The sequence below is a fragment of the Heptranchias perlo genome, chromosome 37 (genome assembly GCF_035084215.1).
Source record: "Heptranchias perlo isolate sHepPer1 chromosome 37, sHepPer1.hap1, whole genome shotgun sequence".
In the NCBI taxonomy this organism is placed as follows: Eukaryota; Metazoa; Chordata; class Chondrichthyes; order Hexanchiformes; family Hexanchidae; genus Heptranchias; species Heptranchias perlo.
In genome coordinates this window covers 15,642,830-15,657,980 of record NC_090361.1, presented here as the reverse complement: position 1 = coordinate 15,657,980, position 15,151 = coordinate 15,642,830, and positions in this window count along the sequence as shown.

The following is a 15,151-nucleotide window of genomic DNA, read 5'->3' as shown; positions in this document are numbered from 1 at the left end:
CTGTCTATCTCAGATTTAAATTTAGCAATTGAGCTAGTATCAATTGCCGTTTGCGGAAGAGAGTTCCAAACTTCTACCACCCTTTGTGTGTAGAAATGTTTTCTAATCTCACTCCTGAAAGGTCTGGCTCTAATTTTTAGACTGTGCCCCCTACTCCTAGAATCCCCAACCAGCGGAAATAGTTTCTCTCTATCCACCCTATCCGTTCCCCTTAATATCTTATAAACTTCGATCAGATCACCCCTTAACCTTCGAAACTCCAGAGAATACAACCCCAATTTGTGTAATCTCTCCTCGTAACTTAACTCTTGAAGTCCGGGTATCATTCTAGTAAACCTACGCTGCACTCCCTCCAAGGCCAATATGTCCTTCCGAAGGTGCGGTGCCCAGAACTGCTCACAGTACTCCAGGTGCGGTCTAACCAGGGTTTTGTATAGCTGCAGCATAACTTCTGCCCCCTTGTACTCTCGTCCTCTAGATATAAAGGCCAGCATTCCATTATCTTATTGATTATTTTCTGTACCTGTTCATGACACTTCAATGATCTATGTACCTGAACCCTTCACCATCGGCACACCGTGGCTGCAGTGTGTACCATCTACAGGATGCACTGCAGCAACTCGCCAAGGCTTCTTCGACAGCACCTCCCAAACCCGCGACCTCTACCACCTAGAAGGACAAGGGCAGCAGGCACATGGGAACAACACCACCTGCACGTTCCCCTCCAAGTCACACAACATCCCGACTTGGAAATATATCGCCGTTCCTTCATCGTCGCTGGGTCAAAATTATGGAACTCCCTTCCTAAAAACCCTATGGGAGAACCTATACCACACTGACTGCAGCAGTTCAATAAGGCGGCTCACCACCACCTTCTCAAGGGCAATTAGGGATGGGCAATAACGCTGGCCTTACCAGCGATGTTCACATCCCATGAATGAATAAAAAAAACAAGAGCAGCAATGTTGTGGGAGTGCCATCACATCCAAGTCCCCCTCCAAGTCATACACCATCCTGACTTGGACATATATCACCGTTCCTCCATCGTCGCTGGGTCAGTATTCTGGAATTCGTTACCTAACACCATTGTGCGAGCACTATCAGCACAAGGACTGCAGCAGTTTAAGAATAAGGCTGTGGTGTTGGGTATATGTCCCAGTTCCATAGGGATTGGGTACTGGGTGTGTTTCCCAGGCCCTGGTGGTCTGTTATTGAATGTGCAAGTCCCCTGGGATATGACGGAAGTTTACCATATTGTGGTAACTTGTATTGTGAAATAAGAAGTGAAATCATGAATCTTTTTTCACCAACAGTAAATCCCCATGGATTGGGGACGGCATTGCAGCAGGAACTATAACAGTTTTACAGAAGCAATTTCATCCTTTTCTAAGGGTTTGAGGGAAGAAGGTGGGGTTGAGGTATAGGGTGAGCTGAGTAGGTGGAGTTGAGGGATATGGGGAGAAGGTGGGTAGGTGGGGTTGAGGGATATGGGGAGAAGGTGGGTAGGTGGGATTGAGGGACATGGTGAGAGGTGGGTAGGTGGGACTGAAGGATTTGGGGAGAAGGTGGGTAGGTGGGATTGAGGGATTTGGTGAGAAGGTGGGTAGATGGGATTGAGGGATTTGGTGAGAAGGTGGGTAGATGGGATTGAGGGATATGTTGAGAAGGTGGGTAGGTGGGATTGAGGGATATGGTGAGAAGGTGGGTAGATGGGATTGAGGGATATATTGAGAAGGTGGGTAGATGGGATTGAGGGATATGTTGAGAAGGTGGGTAGGTGGGATTGAGGGATATGGTGAGAAGGTGGGTAGATGGGATTGAGGGATATGTTGAGAATGTGGGTAGGTGGGATTGAGGGATATGGTGTGAAGGTGGGTAGATGGGATTGAGGGATATATTGAGAAGGTGGGTAGATGGGATTGAGGGATATATTGAGAAGGTGGGTAGGTGGGATTGAGGGATATATTGAGAAGGTGGGTAGGTGGGATTGAGGGATATGGGGAGAAGGTGGATAGGTGGGATTGAGGGATATGGGGAGAAGGTGGGTAGGTGGGGTTGAGATCTATCAAAAAAGCATAGCTTGATGGGTCTAATGACCTATTCCGGTTCCCAAAAATGATTACTTATGATGAGTGTGTGTGGAAATATAACATGAACTGTGACACAATGGCATCAAAAGAAACTCCAACTGATTCTCTTAGGCTACAAAAACTGCACTAATATTGGAATATTATTAAGGCATTCACTGGTGGTACAGAGCTCATGCAATGAGAAGGGAAGATTTGTATTTATGTATCAGTTTTATTATGTTTCCCAAGTACATCCTAAAGTGCTTCACAGACAAAGAGTTACTTTGAAGTGTGCTAACTGGTTTATGTAGGAACAGCAACCATTTTCACACAGCAAGATCCCGCAAACAACAATGAGACTTATGACGGGTTTATTTGGGGGTTTGGTGAGGCTGGGAGTTGGAGAGGGGGGGAGCAACATTGACCAGGAGATTGGGAACACCCCCTGCTCTTCTTTGAATAGTACGTGTACTTAACCATGGAGGTTAAACGTCATCATTTCAATATTACAACAGTGACTACACTTCAAAAGTACTTCATTGGCTTTAAAGCACTTTGGGACGTCCTGAGTTTGTGAAAGGCGCTATATAAATGCAAGTTCTTTCCTTTCATTTCCTATGTGTCAGTTCATCAGTGTTTCACAAGAAATATTAGTTTCCTTTCCCCCTGGATTTGGAAATCAATCAGCTCAGTTGGAAGGTGGAGCTGAAGGCTATCAGGAGCCAACCTGATTGGGTGAAGGGCAATCAATCAAATATGACTTTCTCCCACTGTTGATTGCAAATTGAAATTTTTAAGATGAGCTGATGGTTTTGGAAATCCACAGTTACAGATGTGTTTATTTAGAAATTACATGTCTGGCAGTTAATAAGCTAATACAAATACAACTGTTAAAAACTTATTTTCCTCAAAGGAACTTACTAGAGCCTGCCCACTTATTACATTATGTGAAGGTTTATGTGCAGTGTATTTCCTTCACGATTACTGCAGTGTTTATTTGCCTGTCCCTGGTGTGAATGCATGAACTAGATTTATTTCAGCATTCCTATCAGTGAACTTGCAGAATTGCCAAGGTTTGCAAACAAAATAGGAAGCAGAGTCGGATTCACAATGAATTTACTTAATTTTAAAGTGATGGTAAGATTCCCATATTTAGGGCTTTACTACAATGTACTTCCTGTGATTTGGGCAAGTGTGTGGCTGCATTCAGTAACTTTTACAGCACAGAAACAGGCCAACTGGTCTATGCCGGTATTTATGTTCCACCCGAGCCTCCTCCCTCCCTACTTCATCTCATCCTATCAGCATATCCTTCTATTCCTTTCTCCCTCACATATTTACCTAACTTCCCCTTAAATGCATCTATGCTATTCGCCTCAATCACTCCTTGTGGTAGCGAGTTCCACATTCTCACCACTCTCTGGGTAAAGAAGTTTCTCCTGAATTCCCTATTGGATTTATTAGTGACTATCTTATATTTATTGTCCCTAGTTTTGGTCTCTCTCACAAGTGGAAGCATCTTCTCTACATCTACCCTATCGAACCCCGTCATAATTTTAAAAACCTCTATCAGGTCACCCCTCGGCCTTCTCTTTTCTAGAGAAAAAAGCCCCAGCCCGTTCAGCCTTTCCTGATAGTTATAACCTCTCAGTTCTGGTGTTATCCTTGTGAATCATTTTTGCACCTTCTCCAGTGCCTCTACATCCTTTTTGTAATATTGAGACCAGAACTGTGGACAGTACTTTGAAAGCTCTTTCCAGCTCGTGAGGGTCCTTTTGTTCCCTTGTAGTGACCAGGGGAGAGCCTGTTCGATCCCCACTTTGGCCGTCAGCCTCCCAACTACCAAACCCCCCGACTACCGATCCCCACACTCACACTGCTTGGGGCATCCTGACTGGACACTTCCCACCTCCCCCACCCAAGGCCAATACAGACGAAAGAAACTCTGGAAAGCCCCTCTTTGACCCCCCTCAGTTTACGGAAACCACTCCGGGAGATGACATTGATCACGCATGCATTAACTGTTAATCCACTTACCTTCTATATGATGCGATCTCTGCCCCAGACAAGAACAGGACCAGCTCCCTCTTGAAGGCAAAGAGTCAGTGCCCACCACACCACTACTTTCTGGGGCACTCCAGATGTTCATTATTCCCTGGGACATTCCAGAGGCTCGCTACTCTCTGGGGCACTCCAGATGTTCATTACTCCCTGGGACATTCCAGATATTCACTACTCTCTGGGACATTCCAGATATTCACTACTCTCTGGGACATTCCAGATGTTCACTACTCTCTGGGACATTCCAGATGTTCACTACGCTCTGGGACATTCCAGATATTCACTACTCTCTGGGACATTCCAGATATTCACTACTCTCTGGGACATTCCAGATGTTCACTACTCTCTGGGACATTCCAGATATTCACTACTCTCTGGGACATTCCAGATATTCACTACTCTCTGGGGCACTCCAGATGTTCACTACTCTCTGGGACATTCCAGATGTTCACTACTCTCTGGGACATTCCAGATGTTCACTACTCTCTGGGGCACTCCAGATGTTCACTACTCTCTGGGACATTCCAGATATTCACTACTCTCTGGGGCACTCCAGATGTTCACTACTCTCTGGGACATTCCAGATGTTCACTACTCTCTGGGACATTCCAGATATTCACTACTCTCTGGGGCACTCCAGATGTTCACTACTCTCTGGGACATTCCAGATATTCACTACGCTCTGGGACATTCCAGATGTTCACCACTCTCTGGGACGTTCCAGATGTTCACTACTCTCTGGGACATTCCAGATGTTCACTACTCTCTGGGACATTCCAGACGTGCACTACTCTATGGGGCATTTCAAGTCTTTAAAGAAACTGCTTGTTAAACCACAGCCAACAAGGTAAGGTTTTAAAATGTACTTACCCGAATGTGGAGCTGGGAGGAGCAGGAGTGCACCTCACCAGCCCACATTAAAAGAAGGTGGGCCGATCCGCGCCCCCCCCCTCCCCGACTACCCGCCCAACCACCGATTCCCCCCCCTCAACTATCTATCCCCACCTGACTACCAATCCCCCTAGACTACCGACCCCCCTGATTACCGACCCCCTCAGACTACCGATCCCCCCGACTACCGATCCGCTCGACTACAGATGCCCCCCTTGGTCAATGCCACTCCCCCCCGGCCTCTGCTACCTCCCGGCCCGATCGTCTCCCCTTCCTCATTTACCCGAGGGCCGCTGCCAGCGTCACAGCAGTCCGATCTTCAATTACGATTTTCCAACATCTCTGTGCAGCTCATGGGCTCCATGGAAATGAGTTCTGAGGCCCAATATCGGGGGTACCTCGGGCCTCACCATTCAGGCATGGGAACTGTACACTGAGACCCCCGTGTGCCCAAGAGTGGGCCGAATTTCTCGGCCTATGTATTAATATAATAATAATCTCGAGGGTGAATTTCTGTGGGGGTTCTCAATGCCATTGCTCATGGGGTTCTGTCGATCTCCCGCTAAAGGCAGGAAATCAGCAGAACCCCTGTGGAAATTCCAGACGATTATGTCTGCACACACTTCCTGTCATGGCGGGTGTAGTGACAGAGTGACAAGTTTACATAGGATAATTTTATTTTAAATTGGACATCATGGAAATATAAAAGTAAGGACTGAATTTATGTCTTAATAATGGGGACTGAATTATGTCTGCACATTTTGGTCAAGTTAACCCCTGCCCTCTGACCTTCTAGTTACACCTGGCCCTGACTCCCCATGTCCAATGGCATTGGAGATGGGTATATAATGTATATATATAATGTGAGCCTGTTTGTATATGTGTCGTAACACATTTAAGTCAAAGAGTAATGGTAACGCTCGCTATCCTGGTTTACTCTACAGGATGGTTCCGTTACTTTAAAAGACAATGGGGTAGATCTTGAGATTGCACGATCGTATAAAATGGGTAATAGCGAGTCGGCAGCCTGTTTTACACCTCTCCCGATTTTCTTTCCGTTGACTTCACCCATTTTACATGATTGCACAAAGTCAAGATCGACGCCAACATGGCCTGAACCTCTGTTCCTCTTGCTCCAGAGGTGGCATTCTAACCTCTCTCTGCCTGTTGCAATGAACACAACAACAACAACTTGCATTTATATAGCGCCTTTAATGTAGTAAAACATCCCAAGGCACTTCACAAGAGCGATTATCAGACAAAATTTGACACCGAGCTGCATAAAGAGATATTAAGTCAGGTGACCAAAAGCTTGGTGAAAGAGGTAGGTTTTAAGGAGGGTCTTAAAGGAGGAGGGAGAGGTGGAGAGGTTTAGGGAGGGAATTCCAGAGCTTAGGGCCAAGACAGCTGAAGGCACGACCGCCAGTGGTGGAATGATTAAGATCGGCCACAGGCCACAACTAGAGGAGTGCAGAGATCTCGGAGGGTTGTAGGGCTGGAGGAGGGAACATAGATAGGGAGGGGCGAGGCCATGGAGGGATTTGAAAATAAGGATGAGAATTTTAAAATCGAGGCATTGCCGGACTGGGAGCCAATGTAGGTCAGTGAGCACAGGGGGTGATGGGAGAAGAGGACTTGGTGCGAGTTTTTTAAAATTCATTCATGGGATGTGGGCGTCGCTGGCCAGGCCGGCATTTATTGCCCATCCCTAATTGCCCTTGAGAAGGTGGTGATGAGCCGCCTTCTTGAACCGCTGCAGTCCGTGTGGTGAAGGTTCTCCCCCAGTGCTGTTAGGTAGGGAGTTCCAGGATTTTGACCCAGCGACAATGAAGGAACGGCGATACATCTCCAAGTTGGGATGGTGTGTGACTTGGAGGGGAACGTGCAGGTGGTGTTGTTCCCATGTACCCGCTGCTCTTGTCCTTCTAGGTGGTAGAGGTCGCGGGTTTGGGAGGTGCTGTCAAAGAAGCCTTGGCGAGTTGCTGCAGTGCATCCTGTGGATGGTACACTGTGCGCCAGTGGTGAAGGGAGTGAATGTTTAGGGTGGTGGATGGGGTGCCAATCAAGCGGGCTGCTTTGTCCTGGATGGTGTTGAGCTTCTTGAGTGTTGTTGGAGCTGCACTCATCCAGGCAAGTGAAGAGTATTCCATCACACTCCTGACTTGTGCCTTGTAGATGGTGGAAAGGCTTTGGGGAGTCAGGAGGTGAGTCACTTGCTGCAGAATACCCAGCCTCTGACCTGCTCTTGTAGCCACAGTATTTATATGGCTGGTCCAGTTAATTTTCTGGTCAATGGTGACCCCCAGGATGTTGATGGTGGGGGATTCGGCGATGGTAATGCTGTTGAATGTCAAGGGGAGGTGGTTAGACTCTCTCTTGTTGGAGATGGTCATTGCCTGGCACTTGTCTGGCGCGAAGGTTACTTGCCACTTATGAGCCCAAGCCTGGATGTTGTCCAGGTCGTGCTGCATGTGGGCTCGGACTGCTTCATTGTTGGAGGGGTTGCGAATGGAACTGAACACTGTGCAATCATCAGTGAACATCCCCATTTCTGACCTTCTGATGGAGGGGAAGTCATTGATGAAGCAGCTGAAGATGGTTTGGCCTAGGACACTGCCCTGAGGAACTCCTGCAGCAATATCCTGGGGCTGAGATGATTGGCTTCCAACTACCACTACCATCTTCCTATGTGCTCGGTATGACTCCAGCCACTGGATAGTTTTCCCCCTATCCCCATTGACTTCAATTTTACTAGGGTTCCTTGGTGCCACACTCGGTCAAATGCTGCTTTGATGTCAAGGGCAGTCATTCTCACCTCACCTCTGGAATTCAGCTCTTTTATCCATGTTTGGACCAAGGCTGTATTGAGGTCTGGAGCCGAGTGGTCCTGATGGAACCTAAACTGAGCATCGGTGAGCAGGTTATTGGTGAGTAAGTGCCACTTGATAGCACTGTCGACGACTCCTTCCATCACTTTGCTGATGATTGAGAGTAGACTGATGGGATGATAATTGGCCGGATTGGATTTGTCCTGCTTTTTGTGGACAGGACATACCTGGGTAATTTTCCACATTGTCGGGTAGATGCCAGTGTTGTAGCTGTACTGGAACAGCTTGGCTAGAGGCACAGCTAGTTCTGGAGCACAAGGCTTCAGCACTACAGCCGGGATGTTGTCGGGGCCTATAGCCTTTGTTGTATCCAGTGCACTCAGCTGTTTCTTGATATCACGTGGAGTGGACACGGGCGGCAGAGTTTTGGATGAGCTCAAGTTTACGGAAGGTGCAAAGTGGGAGGCCAGCCAGGAGAGCATTGGAATAGTCAAGTCTAGACGTAACAAAGATGAGCTGGGGCAGGTGACAGAGACGGGCGATGTTACGGAGATGAAAGTAGGCGGTCTTGGTGCTGGAGCAGATATGTGGTTGGAAGCTTATCCCAGGGTCAAATAGGACGCTAAGGTTGCAAATGGTCTGGTTCAGCCTCAGACAGTGGCCATGGAGAGGGATGGAGCTGGTGGCTAGGGAACGGAGTTTGTGGCGGGGACCGAAGACATACCATTTCCTCCATCTAACAGCGATCAATGCCTTGGGAGGTTCGCTAGCATAATATATATTATGAATGTATGCTTCAGATGGATGGTCAGTGTAGCACTCCAGATCCTGGATTGGATGGATGTGATGCAGAAAATCCTAGGAGGGGGTTGAGCTCTGTGTTCCGGGTGGGACTTTCCCCAAATCCTTTTCCTATATAAATAGCTTGAAGACAGTTTCCAGAAGCAAACAGAGGTTCTTATGAACATAAAATCTTTATTTCCTGCCCAGTTGGGTTAACTTAGCCCAAGTTTAACAATTAACCCCAATCGTAGTGAATTGCTGACTAGAGAACTCGTGGGATGCCTGCCATGTTTCCTGTCAATCTGGACGATGAACAAATATCATTCCATTGGACCACTTTATACAGGCTAAATCCTGTTTTGGATTTATTTAGAAATATAAAATGATACAAAGAAGTGTAACAAAATAGCAAAGTATTATACACCTTGGGGGCTGATTTTCACCTTCACTGCTTGGTTGGTAATCTGATGGAATGGAATGTCCGCTTGTTATGGAAACCGTTTGATTTTCAGTCAATGAAATTGAAAATCGAGTAGGTTCAATAATGGCCGAGAGATCCACTCCGCCAGTTTACTGCCTGAGAGGTGAAAGGTGAAAATTACACCCCATAATACTTACAGGATAGAATTGGAATCAATCCACAAAGGGTTAATATGCTCCTTTCGGAAAGCTGCCTGATTATAATTTCTTGGAATGTACCAATTCCTTTGGATGAATTAACTGAGCCTTCTCATTGCTCAGCACCCAATCTGCAGTTGAAGTAAATCCTTCAGGGTAAGTAGAGTAAATGAACCACAAGCACTCACAAAGCCCGAGGTGTCCCAGCCAAAACTGCGACATTTATCCTACGAAATCTCTTTCATCTAAAGCCATTTCTTTTGGAACAGTCAAGCGACAATAACAACTTGCATTTATATAGCGCCTATAATGCAGTGAAACATTCCAAAGCGTACCACAGGAGCGATTATCAAACAAAATTTGACACCGAGCCACATAAGGAGATAACAGGACAGGTGACCAAAAGCTTGGTCAAAGAGGTAGGTTTTAAGGAGCGTCTTAAAGGAGGAGAGAGAGTTAGAGAGGCGTAGAGGTTTAGGGAGAGAATTCCAGAGCTTAGGGCCGAGGCAGCTGAAGGCTCGGCCGCCAACGATGGAGCAAAGGAGATTGAGGATGCGCAAAAAGCCAGAATTGCAGGAACACAGAGGGTTGTAGGACTGGAGGAGGCTACAGAGATAGGGAAGGGCGAGGCCACGGAGGAATCTGAAAACAAGGATGAGAATTTTAAAATTGTTCCCAGACCGGGAGCCAATGTAGGTCAGTCAGCAAGCAAACTGTTACCAGTCTCCACATCTTGGTGGACAATAAGTTAATGGCGCGCAACAGACCGATTTCACACACAGTCACAACTAGAATCGACCTGACAACTAGCAGCATCTATTAGTGTTTTAAAACACTGACTCACCGTCAATGGGAGCTTTCTTTATCAGCAGCTCACGTACAGGGACCTGCCCGGTCCACACAGACGGTGTGCCATTGGCTTGCCATTTTGAACTTCGTGAAAATAACAGTCTCCATTTCAGACTCTGTAGCCCCGACTTTAACCTGATCCGCCCGGGGAGGGGGGGGAACGGGGTGATTCGGGTCGGCCGCCCGTTTTACACCCTGCCTGACTTTATGCTCCAATGAAGTTAGACGGGTTAGGTTAAAATCGGGCGGGGTTTAAAACAGGCATTCTATTCAATCCCGCACCGGGTTAGGTTAAAATCGGGCCTGGTTTAAAACAGGCGTTCTATTCAATCCTGCCCCGGGTTAGGTTAAAATCGGGCCTGGTTTAAAACAGGCGTTCTATTCAATCCCGCCCTGGGTTAAAGTTGAGGCTTAATTGGTAGAAACTAGGTAAAAGCAAAGATAGAAACTCACATTTTTGTCAAACTCTGATCCTCTGGAGTAGGAGGAGATCTAGTCTTATGTGTAATGAAGGCGGATTGTCCATTAAGTAGGATATCTATCCCTGTGTTTCTTTGGCGAGGGGGTGTCCATTGAGTGGAATATCTAATCCTATTATTTTTTGTTGGTGGGGGGGATGGGGGTGTTCATGGAATCGGAGGAGATGTATCTCTATGTGGTAGAGTATGACCTGGTTTCATAAACTAGATTAGGTCTAATTGTGAATATGTTTGGCAACAGCACCAGAACTTTATATGGACAAAATATGCTGTATGAGGCCACATAGCCCGTGTGGTTGAATTGTAATTTGCTGCCATAAAGTGTAACAGAACAATTGTCAGCCTTGGTTCCCTTCTTGGAACTCTTGCTTCTGAATCAAGCCCCACTCTGGATGTGAGCAAGTGATCTCGGCTCACACTTCAGTGCATCGTCGGAGGTGCCGTCTTTTAACTGAGGCCTAGTCTGCCTGTTGAGGTTAAAGAACCAATGATCTTATTCAGAGAAAAGTGGGGAACTCCTCAGCTGTCTTGGCATCATTGCTGCATCAGCCCTGCCCCACCAAAAGACAGATAATTGGCCATTCATTCCATTGCTGTTTGTGGGATCTTGCTATGTGTAAATTAGCGGCTGTGTTTTGTATGGTCTGCTCAGAGGTACTTCTCAGAGCCAATGACAAGGTGCTGTGTGAATGTAAGTCATTCTTTCTTAGACAGCGGGGTTAATTTTGACTTTGTGCGACAGTGTAAAATGGGTGAATCGACAGCTCGTTTCACATCTCCCCCATTTTTATTTCCATTGCCTATTTTTTATTACGGGGATGTGGGCATCATTGGCAAGGCTGGCATTTGTTGCCCATCCCTAGTACATCTGAATAGCTGGCTGGGCCACTTCAGAGGGCAGTTAAGAGTTGACCACGTTGGTGTGGGACTGGAGTCAAATATAGGCCCAGACCGGGTAAGGACGGCAGGTTTCCTTCCCCACAGGCCACTAATGAACCAGTCGGGTTTTAACAACAACCCGACAGCTTCATGGTCACTTTTGCTGAGACCAGCTTTTTTTTTAAATTTCCAGATTTTTAAAACTGAATTCAAATTCTCAAACTGCGAGGGTGGGACATGAAACTCACATACTCTGGGTTACTGGTCCAGTAACATCACCGCTAAACTACCGTACCCATCTGTGACTTCAATCGGGAGAGATGTAAAACAGCTACCCATTCACTATCTCTCGTTTTACACAATCGCAAAAAGTCAAAATCTACACCACCTTCCCCCGTGAGTGTTGGTGGGCTATTCTCCTGTGGAGGGCCTCATAGTCAGGCCCAATTCCATCCTCACCCAATGTCCCTCTTATGAGTACATGAAAGCACGATACTGATTGGGAGCAGGAATCCTAGGAGATTAATCTTTCATTCCTGGAGATTCCAGGTCAATCCTGGAGGGTTGGCAACCCTAGTCTCGCCCTGCAGTGCATTCTGGGTAGCTGCACACTACAGTCGTGCTATGTGCCTCTCCAAGGGATGACGGCTCATTGCCATGGCCGATATAGTTCTTATTTTTGCACGAGCCAATTTTTATTTTGGAGCAGCTCCGCTCGAAGATGGAGTGCCTCACAAAGCAGCAACGCAGAGACTTGGCGGGGGACAGCGCTCGATTTAAAGAACATAGGGAGTCTGTCGCTATTGTAAAGTTAACATCTCAAAGCGTTTCAGAGGCACTGAATTGCTTTGAAGCGCAGTCACTGCTGTCATGTGACTGAACACTTTGCACAGAGCAAGGTCCCAGAAACAGCAATGAGACAAACCACCAGTTAATCTGTTTTTGGTGGGGTTGGTTGAGGGGTCCAGGATCGGGTGGGTGGCGAGCAAGTGCGTCAGAAGAGTACCCCCACCATTTTGGGTCAGGGTCCTAATTATAATGCGGGCGGCGAGCTGCCAGTGAAAATGCGCTTCTCCATGGGCAGCGCGGGATCTAGAGGCGGGATATTGGGAAGGCGATGGAACTGCAGCAGCACCTTAAAGGGGAGGGGCATTGGGAGTGAAAGGAAGCTCCCTTTAGAGCAAGAGTCAATGCTTTTTCTGAATCCACAGCAGCAAGGACGTTTAATATGGAAGCCTTTAACAATGACTTGCTTTTCTATAGCGCGTTTAATGAGGTAAAAATGTCCCAAAGGGGCTTCACAGAGGTGTAATCGGACAAAAATGGATGAGCCAAAGAAGGAGATATTTGGAGAGGTGACCAAAAGCCTGGTCAAAGAGGGGGATTAAAGGAGGAGAGGGAGGATGGAGAGGCGGAGGGGTTTAGGGGAGTATGAGGCCTACATGGCTGAAGGCACAGTCGCCAGTGGTGGGGCCAAGGGGGGGGGGATGCACAAGAGACCAGAGTCTGATGAATGGAGAGTTCAAGGTGGGTTGTAGGGCTGGAAGAGGTTATAGAAATAGGGAGGGGGGGCGAGGCCATGAAGGGATTCGAGTCTGGGTGCAGGAAATGGGCTGGGAGAACAAAGCATGGTATTTTGCGACCAGACATTGCTGGGAGCTGGAGGCTGGAATGTGACCATCAATACAGCTTCAAAAGAAAGAGAGAAAGAACTCCCATTTCTGCAGCGCCTTTCATGACCTCAGGATGTCCCAAAGAGCTTTACAGCCAATGAAGTACTTTTTGAAGTGTGGTCTCTGTTATAATGTAGGAACAGCAGCCAATTTGTGCACAGAACTCCCCTGCTCGTCTTCAAAATAATGTCATGGGATCTTTTATAACCACCCGAAAGGGCAGAAGGGGTCTCGGTTTAACATTCTATCCGAGAGATGATACCTCCAACAGTGCTGCACTCCCTCGGTCAAGTCCCTGGAGTGGGGCTTAAACCCACAACCATCTGACTCAGAGGCTGAGAGAGTGCCACCCACTGAGCTACAGCTGACACTGATGTGAACATGAACCCTGCTCCATGTTAGACCATAAGACCACAAGAGATAGGAGCAGGAGTAGGCCATTCGGCCCCTCAAGCCTGCTCCGCCATTCAATGAGATCATGGCTGATCTGATTTTTACCTCAACTTTCCCGCCTTTCCCCATATCCTTTGACTAAATGTTTCCCGGAGGTTTGCTCCACCTCCGTGACACAATCACCGTTCACCCTGTTTAAACCAGACACACTTGCCTCCTATTTGTTCTCTGGATGTGGGCGCCGCTGGCAAGGCTGCATTTATTGCCCATCCCCGGTTAAAGATGGTGGTGGGCCTTCTTCTGAACCGCTGCAGTCCGTGTGGTGCTCCCACCATGGTGTTAGGTAGGAAATTCCAGGATATTGACTGAGTGCCGATGAAGGAACGGTGATGTATGTTCAAGCTGGGATGGTGTGTGACTTGGAGGGGAACCTGGAGGTGATGGTGTTCCCATGACATTGCTGCTCTTGTCCTTCTCAATGGTCTTTCACAGGGCTGGGAGTTGCTGCAGTCCATCCTGTAGATTGTACACACTGAGCCGCAGTGTACCTGTGAAGGAGGGGGTAGATATTAATCCAGTGATGGGACACCAATCAAATGAACGGCTCTGTCTTGGGTGATGACGAGCTTCTTGAGTGCTGTTGCGGCTGCACCAACCAGGTGAGTGGTGAATATTCCATCACACTCCTGACTTGAGCCTTGTAGATGGTGGAGAGAGTTTGAAGGGTTAAGAGATGAGCCATTTCTCATAGGATACCCAGCCTTTGCCCTGTATTTGTAGCCACAGTGTTGGTATGACTGGTTTATTTAAGCTTCTGGCCAAAGGTGACCCCAAAGGTGTTGATGGTGAGGGACTCAGCAATGGTGGCGACTTTGAAGGTCAAGGGAAGTTACTAAGCTTTCTCTTGTTGGAGATGGTCACTTATGTGGTGCGAATGTTACCTGCCAAGTGTCAGCCCAAGTCTGGCTGTTATCCAAGTCCTGCTGGCATGGGCTGCTTCATTATTGCAGCAGTTATGAATGGAGCTGATCACTGTAGAATCATGAACTAACCCTGTCCTGACCTTATGTCGTTCCTGAAACAGCTGAAGATGGTGGGGCCGAGGACACTTCCTTGAGGAAATCCTGCAGCGATGTCCTGGGGGTGTGAGGAGTGGTTTTAATGGGACCTGAAGTGAATGTCGGTGAGCAGGTTATTGGTGTGTAGGTGTAGGTGTCACTTGATGATATCACTGACGACTCTTTCCATGGCTTTACTGACGATTGGGAGGAGGCTGATAGGGTGGTAACTGGCCGGGTTATTTGTCCTGTTTTTTGTGGACAATCTTCCACACTGTCAGGTAGATGCCAGTGTCAGAGCTGGACTGGAATAGCTCCAGCCCCCATGTCCCAAGCACCTGGTCCACTCAGCTTTGGGATCTCTCCATAATGATTGAAATGAGGGGACCCCTCCCTGCTCCTGCGACTCGAGATGTGCCAGCGGACAGCGGAGGTGCACCGTTTCTGCACTCTGAGTGGAACATTGTCCCTGATGTTCTCCAGCACGATGGAGTGCTGCTACCTGGAGGAGGGTGCCTGCACCCCCTCGTCTCCTGAACTCAGTGGCACGCTGGGCATTGTTCTGTGGGA